At 43.8% G+C, this 19,052-nt stretch overlaps 1 protein-coding gene across 3 annotated transcripts in view; it reads left to right on the top strand.

Moving 5' to 3' along the window:
* PBX1 (PBX homeobox 1) overlaps positions 1-19,052 on the top strand; it is a 326,500-nt gene that overhangs the window by 292,463 nt on the left and 14,985 nt on the right. The gene's annotated exons all lie outside the window — the stretch shown is intronic.

The following is a 19,052-nucleotide window of genomic DNA, read 5'->3' as shown; positions in this document are numbered from 1 at the left end:
CTTCTCTTTCCCCAAACTAGGCCTGCATTAGTGTAGATTATGGTTTAAACTGTTGCCCTAATCACTGAAAGGTCTACATACTATGGTGGTGGGGCAGAGACCTTATGGACCACCTTCTTCACTCAGGAAATAAGAAGGAAGGAAGAAAGGATCATTTGTGGGTAAACAATAGCTGTATTACAGAGGGACAGAGCACCCCATCTTGTCTGCTTGCAACTGGCAGCCATCCACCAAGCACCAGTTCAGAGAAATGCCAGGAGTATTTTCCATAATAAATTCTAAGTTCCTAAGTCATGGCTGTTTGCCCAGTGATTCTCCTTTTCTTCTCTTTGTCTGCTGTGATCTGGTCATAAGAAAAATTGTGGTTCCCAAGAGATATTTCAGGGGAAGGAATCTAGGTTACAAATAATACCCAGTTGTAGGCTCTCAGGAGTGTGATAGACGTTACTCCCAACAGATGTGCATCTCTACCATCTGTTATGCCTACCATCCCAAAGGAGCATCTCTTCCAATAGTCTGCACTCATATTGAACCCCTGACCTTTGAGGTTTCGATGTGTTACAGAGTGTGGTGTCCCCAGTGTTCTAGCTGGAATACCAGGCCTCCGCACCTAAGTCTGTGCCCAAGTCTTTAACACCATCTTCCCATCCATAGAGTGGGATGGACCTCCTTGTCTGCCTTTTGACATGTTACTCTAGGGCCATCACATGCATTACATTCTCATTTTCATGCTGTAGCTCTCCTATGAGGCTCTGTCCAGATCCTCTATGAGACGAGTATGTATTGAAAGTTGAGGTAACAATCACTTATCCCAATCACAATTCTAAATGATAGAAACTAGATCAAAGCATCCCCAGCCTATGGGAATCAAATTATCATTTTTATTAATGGACAAACTAAGTGCCCATTGGCCTCCAAAATTTACAGCTATATGCTGATGTTGAGTTGGTGAGTGTCACCAGAAGCCAAAATGGAGGACTCGTGTTCTCTCTTCAAATCTAAACATTGGAATATACTTACGGGAGCAAGCAGGCTCCGATTACTTCCTTTTTCAATTGCATGGAAAATTAGGGGCTAACTCACCCACCTAGTGTATTACTTAGAGTGGTACTAAATAGATGTAAGAAACAGACCAAAAATGTATACTGCCTCAAATGCAATACAAGCTATTTCTCACTTAGGGTATAGCCTAAGGCAAATGTCCCTGGTCATTGCCTCTCCTTGAAGTAATTTGGGGATCTAGCTGCTTCTACTTTGTGGCTCATCCATCCTCCAAGAATCTGTAGCTTTTCACATCTAGCCCACAGAAGGGAAAAGGTGTGAAGAAGGCCCACCCACTTCTTGAAAGCCTTGACCAAGACTTCCATTCATATTCCTAAATGCAAGGGTTAGGGGTAGGCGTGGGGATTAGAAAAGTAGTCCCTGGCTAGGCAGCCACTTCCTGGGAACAATTGCACACAGTAACTCTGTGGACAGCTGACTCTGTCCATCACACCTAGTGATGGGATAAGGAAGAGCAAAAGACAAGCCCATCTATAGCTGTTTCATTGACTGGACACACTTTCAGTAGAGACATTTCCATGTCAGCATTCCACACTTGGCTTGATTACTCTTCACAAAGAAGATCAAGAGAGGGATTTAACAGGGGCCAGAGACTTCCAATCCAATATTGCCCACTTAAAGTAGAGGAAACAGAAGTCTCCACCTCTATAGAAATGTAAGAATGCGAGAGAAACAACCCCTTTTTTCCGACGTTCTCCAAATGTTGTTTTCTAGTGTGCCTTAGCACCAAGCCTGTGGTCATTAGGAAGGGAGAGCTGCAGTACCTTAGGGCCACCTTGTTGCCATCTTCGGGTCACACTGACATGTTTACTGCTAGCTGGAAGAATGAAGTCTGGCAGCCAGCAGTCATCTTAAAGAGTATGGTAAAGTGTAGGTCTAACCCCTTAAAATCACAAAATCTCATACGCTCACCCCTTCTCCCAAACCATAGATTTGTACATGGCTATCCTTATAGACTAGACTTCCACCAAATCCCCATTTTATTTATTTATTTTTATTTATTTTATTATTATTTTTTGAGACAGTGTCTCGTGTGATCTCTGCTCACTGCAACCTCCGCCTCCTGGGTTCAAGCAATTCTCCTGCCTCAGCCTCCCAAGTAGTTTGGATTACAGGCATGCACCATCATGCCCAAATAATTTTTGTAATTATAGTGGAGACGAGGTCTCACCATGTTGGCCAGGCTGGTCTCGAACTCCTGGCCTCAAGTGATCCTCCTGCCTTGGTCTCCCAAAGCACTGGGATTACAGGCATGAGCCACCACACCTGGCCAAATCCCCATTTCAAAAACAGACATGACTGGTCCAAGTGCAGTCGTGTTTGCAACTAATTGATTACAACCAGTTACAGATTCCTTTGTTCCTTCTCCACTCCCACTGCTTACTTTGATAAGCCTTTTAAATTTAAAAAAAAATTTTTTTTTAAACATGCAAAAAAATGTCAATTTTACTGACCACCATTTCGTATGCAGAATATAGCCTTCCTTCTGGAAACATCCATTGTGGAGAGAGGCACAAGAACCTAGTCTTATCAAATCATTCAGTGGGTAAGTTCAAGAAGGTTGTTTTAATCTGGATCCTTGAATCAGGAATGATGTTCTGCTTTGGGGAGTTCCCTCTCATTCCTGCATAAAAGCTACTATAGTGTACAAAGAAGTAAGTGGTTTTGCTGACCACCGAGGCCAGTGTGATTCAACCTATGGCTTCCAGCCTTAGGCAGACTTCTGAGGTCACCTTGGGCATGGTAGAGGTGAGGTAAGGAAGGTTGTAAAGGGTTATAGCAGTGGCATTGCCCAGGACCACATTCTTTGGAGAATCATTGTCCTTGTGTATCCTCCCAGGACCCATGCAAAAGACAATGCAGCTCTTATTTCTGGATGCTTCTAGATAGATCAAAACGGTGCATTCATTAATATCCAGGTTCTCCTGTACCCTCAGCCAAAATTCACTCTCTCCCACAATGCCCAGTCACACGACATAGCTCACCAGAGTTATCCTCCTCTCTCTCTCTTTTTTTTTTTTTGAGACGGGGTCTTGCTGTTTCACCAGGCTGGAGTGAGGTGGCACGAACATGGCTCACTGCAGTCTCGACCTCCCTGAGCTCAAATGATCCTCCCACCTCAGCTACTCAAGTAGCTGGGACTTCAGGCATGCACCATACCCGGCTAATGTTTGTATTTTCTGTAGAGATGAGGTCTTGCCATGTTGCTCAAGCTGGTCTCGAACTCCTGGGCTCAAGCAGTCTGCCTGCATTGGCCTCCCAAAGTGCTAGGATTATAGGCGTGAGCCACCATGCCTAGGTTCCTCTCTTTCAAATTAAAATTCAAAGGAATATTAATCTACAACTCCACAGTCTCCAATTTCCTCCTGCTGTGTTCATTCCCAGCCAGTACACCCTCACTCCATTGCCAGAAGTAAAGTCGAAGGCCTGCCTTCTATAGCAGCAGCTGGCCTCTTATATTGAAATGAGGAAAATCATTCTGCCCCCTCCAAAGTTCAATTAATCCAAACTTGAATCTTTCTAGTATCCCATTTTTTTCTAGAAAGTCACTTAGTAGGCATTTGAACCATATCCCAGTGTTGGCCTGACCCACAGAATTTAGAAAACACAGCAAAGCTCAGACTCCTACAGCACAATTACGTTTCCAGAACCCAGAGCATGGAACATGACCAGTGGTAACAAATGACCATAGAAGAGATTTGAAAACTTGGTGAGGAAGCAGGAAAGACAGAGAGCACGTGAAAAAGCAAAAATACAATTTTTATTTCAGTCTTTACAATGCCAGTTGAGTACTATCAAATAGAATGTTGAAAAACAGCCACTAACAAGAGGTTAATTTTGCACTCTGCTTCCTATATCCTGAGGGAAACAATCCGATCTATGCATTCTGCCTCCTTTCTCTGAGAATGACCTTTGAAATATTCATGTCTTTGTGAAAAATTCAAAAATGTAAAATGGGTCCTCTCCAGTCCACAGGCTCACTTGAGGCTCCCGCCTCCCCCTTGGTATTCATATACATATTTGAGATTTATCTTGATTTCCATTTCCCTTTAAACCCTGCATTCCTAATCCTAGATATGTTTATCCCTGTACCACTGTGACCTCTGCTGCTTCCTTCTCTGGAATTCCTCCAGCCCATGACCTTCTCTGGGCTTTTCCTTTGTCTCAATTGGAGTCAAGCTCAAATCCTGAAGCAGGCCATTGTTGGTGCAGAGGGCAGGGCTTCTTCCCTGGGCACCACTCCCCACAAAGCCTCCCTTCCCTCTGCCTTGGAGTTCCAGGCCTTGAATAACTGGTGCTGCTTCAGTATTAGCAGAAACATTCCTTTCTGCCCTCCCCTTGAGATTCGCCCCTGATGTTTCTCTCCCATTGTTCCTCAAATTCTTTTCAGCAGAGCCTGCAAAGTTTAAAATGTTCTAACCTGCTCCTTTCCCTGGTTCCATCCCTTCTCTGTCTTGCATAGGGCTCACTCTCTGCTGTTGGGCACAGACATTTGTTTTCCTAACATACTTCTCTAAATTACATTTTTAATTTTTTTTTTTTTAATCTCTGGATCTGTCCAAAGCTTCCACTGTTCAGCTTTAATTCCTTGAGTTGAGTAATGCTTCACAGGCAGAGTCTTCCCAGGAGCACACACCCAGGCTCAGCCATCACATGGCTGTAGTGTGTTTCCGCCCTCCCAGGAGCCCTCCCTTAGAGCCCATTTCCTGCGCTACACCTTCAGAACACATGACAGGTCGGTTTCTCTATACACATAACTGCTATGTTGGAATTCACTAATAATCCTTCAAGTATTTTCCTCTGATCTTCTTGATTTTCCCCTCTCAAATGTGTCCACCTTTTCTGTTCGCACCTAGTGAAGCCTTCTGAATCACCAGTGAGAACATTTCCAATTGCTGCCATAACTGGTCCCCTATCTGCTGCTTTGGGTGCTTTCTGGATCCTTTGGTATTGAGGAACACATTGGTTGCTCACTAGATCCTAAAAGCAAGACCACACATACTTGAATCCCAGCTCTGCTACTGCCAGGTTCTTCCTGATGCCACTTCTGACAACAGATGAGAAGTTTTCTTCCAATTCCCCAAAACCAACTAGGTGTCCTACAATCCAACTCAATTCTGACACCAACTACCCGGAATTAGTTTCAGACTCCTAAGGTTTAAGGGCTCAGTCCCACAAGCCTGCCCTCACATCAGACACCAGCCACAAGTATTGTGTCACCCGTACTTCTGGTGACTGGCTAAAAATTGGGAGGTCTCATGACTCCATCCTCAAATTCAATAATTTGCTGGAATGGCTCACAGGAGTCAGGAAGCCACTTTGCTTCCATTTAGCAGTTTATTGTAAAGGATACAAATAAACAGCCAAACAGAGAGGCACATAGTGGGAGTCTGGAAGGGTCCTAAGCACAGGAGCCTCTGACCCCATGGAGTTGGGGTGTGCCACCCTCCTGGCATGTGGATGTGTTCACTAACTCAGAAGCTCCCTGAAACCCATTGTTTAGGGATCTCATGTAGATTTCATTAAATACATATGATTGACTAAATCATTGTCCATAGGCATTGGTGACGCAGACTATAGCCTCTTACCCAGGAATTGTGGGGTGGGGCTGAAAGTTCCAACCTTTTAATCAAGTCTTGTTCTTTCTGGTGACCAGCTTCATACTTAAGCTGTCTAGTGGCCTGCCAAGAGTCACCTCATTAGAACAAAAGACTCTCCTATCACCCTTATCACTGAGGAAATTCCAACAGTTTCAGTTGTTCTGTACCAGGAACTGGGGACAAAGACCAAATTTCCCATTTTACCATAACTAATTACCAGCCATGTGACTTTGATATGTTGCTTAATCTTTCTGTGCCTCAGTATCCTCATCAATAAAATGAAGACAATTCTAGTATCTACTTCATAGAATTACAGGGAGGATTAAATGAGTTAATATATGTAAAGCACTTAGAACAATGCCTGACACACAGTAAATGCTAAACATGTGTTAGTTATTAGTGTGATTTCTCTAATATATCTCTCTGGGTGCATCTTCAAGCCTGAACTAAGAATAATTAAAATATTGTCCTGTTTCCTAGCTCCATTATAAACTGTTAGCTATGGGTATATTTTCTTTCTTTTATATCAAGCTAGCCTGGCTGCTAAGATCTTACTCTTCCTGAAAAACTTCTTGTCATCTCCCAGCTCAATCAGTGTGCTTGCCATCATTTCTTATTCACTTTTCCACTGCTCCTATTTTGTTTACAAAAATTACAAACTTAAAAAAAAAAGATACTGATTCCATTTCTCCTAGAAAATCTGAGCGAACCTGATTCCTAGGGACAAAGAGTCCAAATATGTGCCTTGTAAATGTCTTTTTTAGCCTCAGGTTTGTAAAAATGTCACTAAAATATTTCTGCACCTCAGCTCAAGAGTAGATGAACACCTCCAATAAACAAGGGCCTCATTCCTTTGTGTCAGTTCACTGATAAAATGCTCTGTCACCACCCCCAGAGCCAGCACACACACACACACACACACACACACACACACACACACGCTGTGGCTGACAGCAAATCTGAGTTTCTGAAACCACAACTCTCATAAGAGCCATCTTGCAATCCTGTGGTAGGGGTCTCAAGCCTCACTAATGTTTCCTTTATGGATCTTGTATTTCAATTAAACAAAGAGGAAGGGAGAATTTGGGGTGACTGTGCAGTGTGGCCCACCTATGCCTAGTACAGACAATCTAAAGGCCCAAATGAATAAATGAATGAAGCATTGCAAAGCAAACGCTGGAAGGGATATTCAGGCCTGCTAGACATCCCAGAATCTCATCTTAAGAAAATTTAGAATTCTTCAAACAAATCACAAACTTGGTGCTTAGAAGGGAAGTAGGCAAAGTTGGTGTTGGACAAAACTACGCTGTTATTGAAGTTTGTCTTCATACGTGCCGTGTACTTTCTTTGAATCCTTGTTCTCTCCTAGTGCTTTTTTTCTAGGCTTCAAATGACCAAGGTGCTGGAGATTTTACTTTAGGGAGAAAGGATGTATAAAATACTTGAATGTGTAAAATCTTCTAATGCTAGTCTTTGGCTTATTGGCAAGTCTGCCAGACTGACCTAACCTCAGTTGAAGGCTAGGGGTTTCCAGCTTCTTACCAACCAATACAAGGAGCAATGGCTGAATGGAAATCAAGAAAACATTTTTATTGATGACAGAAGGGATACCCGGTTGTTCCCCAAATGCAGAGCTCTGGTAAACTTTCTTAGAGAATGGAACAATCTCCCATCTCTTATCTCAAATCTAAGAAAAAGGGCCTTCTGTCCAGGCTGGCCTGGATCATTCTCCAGATACATCTATGGATCTGTGGCCCCTGGAGACCAGTGGCCCCTGGAGAGCCCTGAATTCCTGCATAGCCATATGGACTGGGAGCTCAAGCAGGGCCCTCTGCATTTGGTTTCAGAGAACAAGAGACTGTGACTGCATCAATCATATTAACCATTTATCCTCTGCACCCAAGTTTATTCCAGTCAAATCACTGCATCTTGACCTTTAGTGACATAAAACCAGCTCTTTCACTTGTAGGTCTGCAGTCCTAGCTCTCTGCACATCACTGCTTTATTCAGATTGTCTAGACTCCCTCTTTGGGACTTTCTATGCATTGCCAATACCCCCTCTATGCAAATAGCAAAATCTCTGCTGAAAAGTTTGTGAGTCCTCTTGGCCCCTCTTGCTGGGGGTTGTTACTTAGGAAATCATGAACGTTGACAAGCTATCTGTAAACCAGCCTTGCATTTCTTCAACAAGCAAGCATGTACTGGCCACCTCCTATGTGCCAGGCACTGCTCTGTACCCCAGGTGAATCTTCTGCTAGCACTGCCACTGGAAATGCTGGCTCAATATGATGCAAGATTAAACAAAACACAACCCAAATCTCTGGGTCCTTGGTCAGGAATACAACTGTATTCATCAATGTACAAGCTTGGACAAGAATTTAAAATTATGATGTCCATTAACAAAGCCAGGAAGAAATAGAATTAGACTGGGCTTATGGGAACAGATGTAGATTAACATTTTAAAAGTTCTTACAATTGGATGACTTGGAGTAGCTAATCCTATCAAGGGATGGAACTATAGGAAGCCCAAGAAAGCTGCTCAAGAAATGTTATGACCCAATTACTTCAAATCATCTAGCTTCAAGGAGAGGTGGAAGGATGCTAGGCAGGAATCCCTCACACCCAGAAGCAGTGGTGATGTTGATTTAAAACCTTCTCAAGTCTGGATTATAGCTACTCCACCTTCCCCCAAGTCATGCAGGTATATAATTCCAAACAATTCAATCAATACTTATTGACAGCTGAATGCTGGGAATACACTAGTGCATGATCACTTAGATGAGTTAGCAATTGCTTTCTTTAAAGAATGTATGTAGATTTAGGTTGCTCTGTGGAGGAAAAGAAATACGGTTAAAATGATAGATAATGAACATTCTGAATTCTGAGGGGGCTTTATTAACCTTTTCTCCTTTTTACTAGGTTCAAGTAAAAATTGCTGACTCCAGCCAGACTGGTCTTCTTATAGCACCCCTAGAAATTCCAAGCTTATTTCTTTCTTTTTGCCTTTTTACCTTTGCTCATGATGCCATGATGTCAGCCACCTAGAATGATGGCCCCTAACACACTCAGACCCACTTACGTACTCCTTCTTCAAGCAGGTGTCCATGTCTTCTATGCAGAAGACATGCATAGAATATGCATAGACATTCTATTTCTCCTTCCTAAAGTTATCCACCTCTCCACTGAGCTCCTCTAGTGTGTCTTTGGTCCTGCCTTGAATTACCTTTCAATGTCTTGGCTCCCCACATAAATTACAGAATTCAAGGATCAGATCTCCCTCACATACAGAACAAAGCACCTCGTAACACACTTAGTACTTGCTCAGACAAGAGAGGGAGGAAGGAACGAAGGCAAAAAAGAAGATGGAGAAAGGGAATAAAACAGTGAAGGAGAGCGCAGATGGGGAAAAGACAGGAAAATACAGAGAGAAGGGGTGGGAGGTTTGGGATAGAGGAGTAGCATGGTGTAGGAGGAGGTGGAAAGGGCAAAAGAGGAGAGAAAAATTGAAGGAACAAAAAAGAGGAAAGGGAATACAGAGAAGGGAGGAAAAGATTTTAAAGGAGAAATGTTAAAAGAGAGGAGGGAAAGAGGGAGAGATTGAAGCCATTCAAATAAGGCGTATAAGGCATGAGAGATATGTCGCCTCCTTTCTCCCTAAAGGGAGATCTTAGGATCTCGGTAGTTAGAAGTCAAAAAAGGGGCACTAATAGAGAACGAGGCCTCAAAGTGATTACACAGCAGGTATGAAGACAAACTTCCATGGCGTGCCCTTGTCGTTTTGTTTAAGAGCAGCTCTGCTTAACTCACTTCTAAATATCAAGTTTGTGATTTATTTAAAGAATCCTAATTCTTCTTGAGATGATGACCTGGATTGTCTAACAAACCTGAATATTCCTGCCAGTGTTTGGCTTGAACATATAGTTATTTTAAACTATCCATTTATTTATTCCTTCACTTAGCAAATATTGAACAAATACCTCCCCACCACTCCACCGTGTGCCAGGCACTAGACTAGGTAATAAGGAAACAACTTTGACCAAATTGTCTGTTGTCAGGGATCTTAGGTTCCAGCAGAAGAGGAAACCAACAATAAACACAATAAATAAGTGTACCAAATGGTGTGTTAGAAGTGACAAGTGCTAAGGGAAAGAGGTAAGAAAGGAGGGTAGAAGTTCTGGAGTAAATCAAGGTAGGGTGGTCCAGAGGATTGACTAAAAAGGTGATTTTGAGCAAGCTGTGGAAGGAATAAGGAAATAAACCATTAGGTTATCTGAGAAGAGTATTCCAGGCAGAGAACAGCTCATGCAAAGGCCCTGGGGCAGGAACATATGTGGTAGGTTTGAGGAATTGCAAGGAGCCCAAGGTGGCTGGATCAGAGAAAGTGAGGGGAAGACTGTCAGATGATGCAGTCAGAAATTTAATGGTGAAAGGGAGGGGCAGATTACATAGGACCTCTTGTAAGGTCTAGTAACAACTTTAGCTATTCTTTTGAGTGAACCTGGAGGCCTTGGAATGTTTGGGATAGAGGAGTAGCATTATATGACTTAAGTTTTAACGTGTGACTCTGGCAGCAGTGCTGTGAATAGACCACAGGGAAGCAGGTTTGGAAATAGGAAGACCAGTGAGGAGGCAATTGCAATATTTGGGGCAGAAGTTGATAGTGTGAGGACCCAGAGAAAATCCTGGAATAAGGAAAGTTCATTTGCCTTCACTAGACCTTCCTTTGCACACACGATTTCTCCTGCCTGGAATGACTGTCTTCATGCTAGAACACCTTCCCGGGTTTCAAAGCTCAGTGCCAATGCCACTCATTCCTGAGTTCCCACCAAGGATTATTGCTTCCACAGCACCCTATTTATCCCTCTCTTGTAGCACTCATCCTATTGCGTTGCAATTACTCATTTACCTTTCTGGCTCTCTTCCGAACCAAGAACACTTTTATTTCAGCTTAGTTCAAACATTGATACTAAGTGGGAATAAAAAGGTGAATAAGATGTTATCCCAATTACCATCTCATATAGGAGAAGACGGAACAACTGCCCCCACATTTGGTTCATAGTTGTCAGATTAATACGTGAACAGAGATTTACCAGAAGCCAAACCACCATGGGCTGGAGATATGGTGGTTTTGGCTTATTTGCAACACTGTTTAATGTGTCATAGTATAGGGCTTCATCTGCTGCCCCCACAGCTCCCCTTGGCTACTTCCCCAGCACTCGGTCCAGCCAACACCATTGCCAATAGATGCTACAGTGTTGAGAGCTAAGGATCTTGTCAAAGTGAGACAGGGAGACCCTGTGGAAGATTCCAGGAAGCAGGGAGTGCAAGATGATTAAAGGTAGTTGTGGATGTATTTATTTTTTTCTGTAGTGGTGGTTGTTGATGCAAAGCTGTCTCTCTGGAGTCTCTAGTGACATTTGTTACTTGACTTTCCAGTTCTTAAACAGAAATTCTGTCCTTTTCATTGAATTGCTCCTCTTTTGCTAATGCTCTGTCTTCCCCAAGTCCCAGGCAGAGCATTTGACATTTGTTATTGGTACAAGAGCATCATTTGCTGAGTGTGGTAAAAAAAAAAAGTTTCCCAAAGGGGGGAAATGAATGATTATCTCAGATCTCCTCACCCTTCTCTTCCTTCAGACACAACAGCAATCCACAGCCATGCTGGGCCCTGGCAGGGAGCTGCCCTAATCGGTTTTACATTGTAGCTGCATGGAGATCTGTTGTGATAATTGTAGATGCGTTAGCAGAGGGCAAGGGGTGACAGATTGTGGATTCACAGGACGTGCTGAGGTGGGGGCTCAGTGATGTTTATTTCTTAAGGTCCCTAGCTAGGGAAAGGTATTGTTCCTCTAATCAACACATGTTTCCCGAGAGCCTACTGTGAACCAGGCATTGTTCTGAGTGCCAGGGATGACAAGCAAAAATAAAAACATCCAGTTCCTACTCTCAGGGTGTTTACTGTCTAGTGGGGGTATCTAATATCAATCCAATATTCACTCAGGTAAGTGTAAATCTGCAACTCTGATATGTAATATGAAAAAAGATATGTGATCCTCTGAGAGCCTATAATAAAGAGAATTGAATTTGTCAACGGGGTCAACAATGTCTTCTTGAGAAGTTGCCTCTCAGGCTATAAACTGACAAATTAGTTAAATATGGACAGAAAGAGAGTCCTAGGCAGAAGGCAGAGTAGATACAAAGGTTGTGCTGGAGGAGGGAATCTGGCGGATACCAGTAACTGAATACAGATCAGAGAGAGTAAGGAATGGTCCCCAAGGAAGATGAGGAAGACAGGGAGGTCGAGAAGGGAGGACCACATGAGGTGGCATGTTTTCACTCATTTTTCATGCCCCAGAGCACCTGCACAGAGTAGTTCTCAGTAAGGAGCACAAGCTCTGATAGAATAGTGGTTTCATTCATTCATCTTCCCAGCAATTACTTACTGGGTAGCATCTTTGTGTTTAAAAGCAGGGATAATAAGAGGAATAGTCCCCATGTTCTTCCCTCGTGAGCTCAGTCTAGTAAGCTGTGAAATAGAAAAATGACCCTAAGTGATATTATCAAGTTATGTTTAATTGCCACGGGCAGGGTGACTCAAGTGTGGTGAGTTGTGGAGGGGCCAGGGGAAACTTGGAAGGGGAGGGAAGATGTGGGTCACTGTCGCTGGCAGGAGTAAGTTTAGAATCCATACTTTCTCCATTATTAACCCCAGGACCTGTTAGTTTCCCATACCTCCCTCCTCTCCCAGGCCCTAGCCCTTCAGCCTCCAGTGCCATTCAGTGTAAATCTTTCTTGGAGAGTTGTTTCTCCTTGTGGTCATACAGTAACAGGCTACTAAACTTGCCTGTGGGGTGAATTACGAGCTGGTCCCTGGAGCCCCAGCCTCTGTTGCCCACGGAATGAATTGTGGTGCTCCAGGCTGCTGGGCTTTTTATTTATTTATTTGTTTGCTTTAGCATATTTTAATCTGATCATTAAGTTGCAATCTGCCACCCATCCCCAACCCCAACTGTCTTCAGATGGAACAGATTTTTCATAGGTAATGATACCTATAAACTTCAGGGATGGCAGCCACCAGAGCAAACTGGGGGAGGGAAGGGTGAGGGGTTGCAAAAACCCTTCCACCTGGCTGGACCTTGGCTGTCCTGCTATTGCCCTGGGTCAGCCTGGCCTATCCCAGGGCAGCTAGAATGGCCAAGTTCCCCTTGGCAGTACCAGTGACCTTTTCCTGCCTAAGAAAAGTATGCTCAGAAGGCAGAAGTGAGCCTCTGCACCTTGTCCCTGCACACAAAAGATCATCCCTGTTCCACATTGTGCCAGGCAGTAAAGGTGTCACACAACCTGCCTTTATGGTGTTGCATGGGGAGAGATCTGCATTGATAAATCAAAGGCAAAGAGGTTGCCAGATGGTGCCATGGAGCTCGTGTTCCCGAGGTCATCCGTCTGATCTAGTGCTGCCCTGCACTGGGGGGATTGCCATCTGATGGCAGGGTCACGACCCCACAGACAGTGACAGTCATCATGGTTATAATATTGGCACCACCAATTTGTCTAGCATTTTATAAGGTGTACTGACACATTCCTCTGGAGCTTCAGAACAATCCTGTGATTGCAAAAGGGCAGGTGTCATGATTCCCATTCTGCAGGTGACGAAACTGAGATGAGGGGACTAAGGAGTAAATTGCTCAAGGAAGTAGCTGGCTCATAGCCAGTTCTCATTAAATGTGTGTTGAATGAATGGATCCGTTTATGCTGCCCTAAAGCATTCTCAAAGGAACATCTCAAGGTTTGCTTCTAGAATCACATTCAGAGAAAAGTTAGGATTGAGATCCTGAGAGCCTGCAGCTTCCACCCGAACCAGCTGGATAAGAAATCACCACCAATTTCTTTTTAATTAATTTGTCTGCATGCCAGAGTGCTTGACACTGGAAAAGGTGTTTTGAAGGTATGGGTGCATAGTAGGCAGGAAAAGTTACGTCTTCATGTTATCATGCTTACCATGGACCAGGCACAGTTCTACGATTTTTGCACATACTTAGTTCTCTCAACAGCTCTAAGTAGGTGCTATTATTATATTCATTACAAACGAAGAAACTGAAGCACAGTGAGGCTGATCGACTTTCCAAAAGGTACAAAGATACAAAGCAGAGGAGCCGAGAATCTGGCTTCAGAGTTGGAGCTGTTGACTGCTTTGCCATACCACCTCATACTTAGTTTTTTTCCAGAATATGCACATTCCTGCTCTACATATCTATTGTCCTAAACATCGCACTGCCAGCATCCAGGTACAGGTGAAATGACAGAAAGAATTCTTGCCTCAGTGTGGAAATGGAGGCTCAGGAAATGATGGGGAAAGGGGTAATAGCAGACATCTTTGCTGCATTAAAGTAAAATTTCTCAGACATTTCAAAGAAATAAACTGTCAATGCCATGACAAGTCCCTGCACTTTCTGTAGCCTCAGGAAGTGGACTCAAGGCACACAGTTACCTCAATTCTTTCAGGAGAAAGGGGCATGCAATCTGGAGATAAATATCAGTACTCTAAGCTTCCAGTTCGTACACCAGCCACCAGATCATGGCGCTTAAAAACTTGTACTATTGTTTTAAATCTATGTTTTAAAACCAATAAAGCCAAAAATATATTCTTATTCATTATTCTGTAACTTATGTGGCATCAATGATCAAATTGTGTCTCAGAGAAGGAGTAGGATTTACATAAACTTGGGTGAAGCAGATGACACAGTAATCTACTCACACACTGGATATCTTCACGCTTGTAGCTCTTCATCTGCCAGTGGGCAACCTGCAGAAGAGGCTGTGGTCCCAGCTCAGCCTATTGCCTAGGATTTCTCCATGTTACCCAGCCGTGGAGTCACAGGAAGCACAGGAAATGTCACCAGATACCAGAATACTTGGTGACAACATAGGACAGCAACAGACAACCTGTGACCCAAAGCCACTGTGCCAAGAAGCCATCCTTGAATGACATTCTCTATTGATAATCTTACCTGGTTTATGAGCTGTTCACAGAGATATCATGCTGATCCTGACTTTACAATTATAGAGACCTTCCTATTCTAACCAGAAGTGTAGGCACTATCCCTTATCTGGCTCCAGTCAGAGTAACTGTAACCATGACTTAGATGCTAATTCACAATTGGTGGCTGATGGATGAGTTGTTGATTATTTTATTATTTGTGTACTTCAATGTTCCCAAATTAAGCCAGATAACTATACTTTGAAGAATCATCCCATGGCTAAACCTTTAAGAAATAAATCTAATTTTAAAATAAATTATATGGCATCTGAGATTCAGAAGGGACCTTGAAAATCCTCTGGCCCATTTCTCCTCTTTCTAAGCTGGACACAACCCTATGCCACCCAATCTGTGGGACCTGACTTCTGATACAGTGGCTGTTGATGGTTTTCAGCAAGAGAAACTCTTTCATTGAAAACATGGATTTCTAAGAAACCCTCTAGAGAGACTGGATTAAAGAGAAGGAGGACAGCATCAGAAAAAGAGTCCACAGTGGAGATTAGAAAATTTATTAGACAATGTGACACAGAGAAAGGGCACAAGCTTGGTACCCAGACAGCTCTAGGTTTTACATCTTCGATCTGCTGCTTAGGAACTGGGAGGTCTTGAGCAAGTTATTCAGACCTCTCTGAGACTTCTGAGGCTTCTTCTTCATCAGTAGAGCGGGAATCTCTGGGTTGCCAAGATTCATGAGATACTATATTCAAAAGACACAGCACATGCCCGACACACAGCAGGTGTTCCATCCATCTCATTTCCCTTTGTGGTTTCCCAGCATCCTACATTTGGCTTCACAGTCAGGACAGGCTATAAAATTGGGCTACGCAGACTACAGCTCAGAGACCATGCAGAAAAAAGAAAGCCCTGTTGGGGACAAAGTGCCTCAAGGTATTGAGGAGAAAGCCACCATTTGTGATTTGAAAATTCATGCACAGGTGCCCAAGGCAAATGGCCCCAGAGCCAGAGTGGGCCTATCCAGTCTGTAAAGTTGAGCATTCCATCTCAAATGGTGGCCTAAAAACTGGCCATCTCTGTCTTGATACACCTTTCCCATTAGCTTGGAGGGTTCACAAAACATTTGCAGAAAGAATTATAAATAAACCCCAGAATCAGCCAGATACCCAGGAAGAAAGGGAAGCGCGGGAGGAGTCAGATGAGGTTTCAGTCACTGCTTACCAACTGCTTCATATCCCCCATGGATTTCTTGTCAATGATTATTCAATCTCAGGCCTGACCTTTCTATTCTAAATAACACTGCAATATCAGCGCGGCCCAGCCCGCAGCTTTTGCAGGAAATTAACTGTATCTGGCTCTCACAGGAGACCCAAGAAATCCCTTCAGTAACAGCCCAGACTGGTTTACAGAAAAAAAGACCCAGCATTATCTTCTTTTCATACACTCCTCCTAATACCCGTCTAAATATCACAGAGCTCCCAGCTGTTTAATTCTAATAAATACTCATCTATTCTCAAAACAGACAAATGTTAGGTCTCAGGTGGGCCCCCAGCATTTCATGTGGTAGGAAGAAGAGAATATGGAGAAAGAGAGAAAATAGAGCGGCTCACTGCTAGCTTTAAATTTCCATCCGTGCACAATACCAGGCTAAGAAAATGGCTAATGGTTTCCAGTTGATTCACAGCCAGAGGTGACTTCTGAGGGGGGCCATTTTTTTTAGCCAGTGTCCGCCCCGAGATATCCTCTCTTCCCTCAGTGCAGCTCCACGCAGTGGGAAGGAATTTGAGGACCCCTGACCATGCCGTGTGCATCTAGGCAGCTAGTGAGCCCAGAGGAGCAGGGATAGTTGACAGTTAAGGGTCCGGGCTTTTGTTGGGACATCTCCCTGCTCTGCGTTGGTGTTTGGACCTGAGTCCAGATGGTTACTTCATCTACAGGGACCCTACATGGAGTACAGGAAAGGTAGAGAGAGAAAGGCCTCCCATGACCTCTGAAACCTGGTTTATTTGCAAGCAGCATGGTCCAAGGGACGGGTGAGACAAAAGAAAAGAATCCTCTGCCATTTTGGCTTGGAAATGCCTGGATTTGGATAACGAGCATGAAGAAAATCTTTGTCTTCTGTCTCTCTGGTTCCTAAAGAGCTCTTGCTTTCTTTAAACATACACAGTGGCGAGGACTCAATGAGAGGCTTTTATGGAAGATCTGGGCTTGTCCACAGAGGCTCCTAGCGGTCTGCGAGCCTGGCATCTTCCACCAGGTAATGCTCTGGTGGGATATGGTTCAGATTCTTTAAGTACCTCTAAAAGCCAGTTACAACCATTGTGATTCAGATGGCTCTGGGATGGCGAGACATTTCACATCTAGAGCAGCTACTGATTCTAATTGTCCTGAGCCTGAACTTTGTTTCCTCATCGGAGTCAGTGGTTCTCCAAGCAGGTTCAGGGCCCATTGCTGACAGGAGAGGAGGGTTCTCCCGGCCTTTGGCAGATGGGCCTCTGACAGTTTCAATAGTGTTTTTTCTGTCTATGGCATGAATTAATAATGAGCTTTTATTTTAACAAAACCTAAACATCACCTCAATGATGCCACGCTGCAATCAGCCCAGGACTTTCCATGCAGTTGCTAAGGTTTATTTAGAACGTTGTGCAACGGTCTATGGCCATACCACCCTGAACATGCCCGATCTCGTCAGGACACTGTGCAACAGTGAAAATGGTAGTCGTGATGACTTTACTCCACTGAAAAACCTGAAGACCACAATTCTAAGTCCATAGTTAAAACCCCAGGAGATCCATCTGCCTGTTTCTGCTCTGCTAGTCAGTAAGCCTGGATAAGCTCCCAGGCCAGGGTGAGGCAGGTTAACTTCCCACACTGGGCTCCAAGTGGGTCTGGCAGGTTTCTAGAAGAGACGTGAGGACAAAATATGGCTACATATCTAGCCATTGGTTCACGTGTCCCTGAATCTCACACTGAAGCTTCTGGGCTGTGGGTTTCATCCTAGCCAGCACTGCTGTCACTCATTTAATGAGAGTTTACCGAGCACCTTCTATGTGCCAGGCTCGATTCTAAGTATCAGGGGTAGAGAACTCAAGTAGACCAAGTAGTCCCTGCCCTCAGAGAGCACACTTTACATTAGAGGAAAGGACATAAACAAGATAAATAGATAAAATGTGTAGAATATTAGGGATAAATGCTGAAGAAAAATATCAGCAGAGAAGAAACAGGTGAATGTTTGGCTAGAGCAGGCAGTGGGGCATGTAATTTTAGTCAGTTTGGCCTCACTGAGAAAGTGACATTTGAGTAAGACCTAAAAGAGGTGAGGCTACAAGCCCTTGGAATTTGGGGCAGAAGCAAGCCAGGCAGAGTATACAGCACATTCAAAGGTCCTGGGGTGGGACCATGCCTGGCATTTCAAGGAACGGCATGGAGGCCAGCAAGACTGGAGCAGAGAGAACAGGAGGGAGAACAGCTGGTACAGTAACTAAGAGATCCCTTAGTTCACTGCCAGGACTACGAATTCTACTCAGAAAGACCTGAGGAAAGCTCAGGAGGGTTTAAGTAGAGGAGCACTTATTTTAGGACTCAGGAGACCTAGACCCTGATATCTTTTGCTACTTACCAGCTCTATGATCAAGTAACTTTAATTATTCTCATTCTAAAATCACTTTTTCTCTATTGACTTTATTTATTTATTTATTTATTTATTTATTTATTTATTTAGAGATGAAGTCTTGCTCTGTCTCCCAGGCTGGAGTGCAGTGGCACGATCTTAGCTCACTGCAACCTCTGCCTCCTGGGTTCAAGCAATTCTCTTGTCTCAGTCTCCCAAGTAGCTGGGATTACAGGCACGTGCCACCATGCCCAGCTAATTTTTGTACTTTTAGTAGAGACGGGGTTTCGCCATGTTGCCCAGGCTGGTCTTGAACTCCTGACCTCAAGTGATCCACCCGCCTTGGCCTCCCAAAGTGCTGGGATTACAGGCATGAGCCACTGCACCAGGCCTCTACTGACTTTAGTTTCATCACCTTTAACACGAGGAGTTTGTGCTTTTGAATTCTAACATTTCTCTAGCTCTACCATTCTGTTATTCTAGCCAAACAAATCTAAAAGTAAATCAAATGAATCATTTTTTAGTGTCAAAAGGACACATTTCCACATCCTTCCTTGTTCAGGGTTCCTCTGGACAGGGTTCCAGTGGGAGGCCATGGGGCATCACTCCCCATCTCCTATTTTGCTCAAAGTTGCAGGGACAGATCAGAGGTATGAAACTCATCTACTCCTCTATGGGAGTCTTAAATCCCACCCCCACTCCCTTTTCACACCTGTCAACAAGATCAAGCTGATTACCTAAAACACTCTAGTTTTATAATCATTATTTCATCCTATTTAATTGAGCC

This window comes from Pan troglodytes, chromosome 1 (genome assembly GCF_028858775.2).
Source record: "Pan troglodytes isolate AG18354 chromosome 1, NHGRI_mPanTro3-v2.0_pri, whole genome shotgun sequence".
Taxonomy (NCBI): domain Eukaryota; kingdom Metazoa; phylum Chordata; class Mammalia; order Primates; family Hominidae; genus Pan; species Pan troglodytes.
The sequence above is the reverse complement of the archived record's forward strand: the minus strand, read 5'-3'. Positions and strand labels throughout refer to the sequence as shown.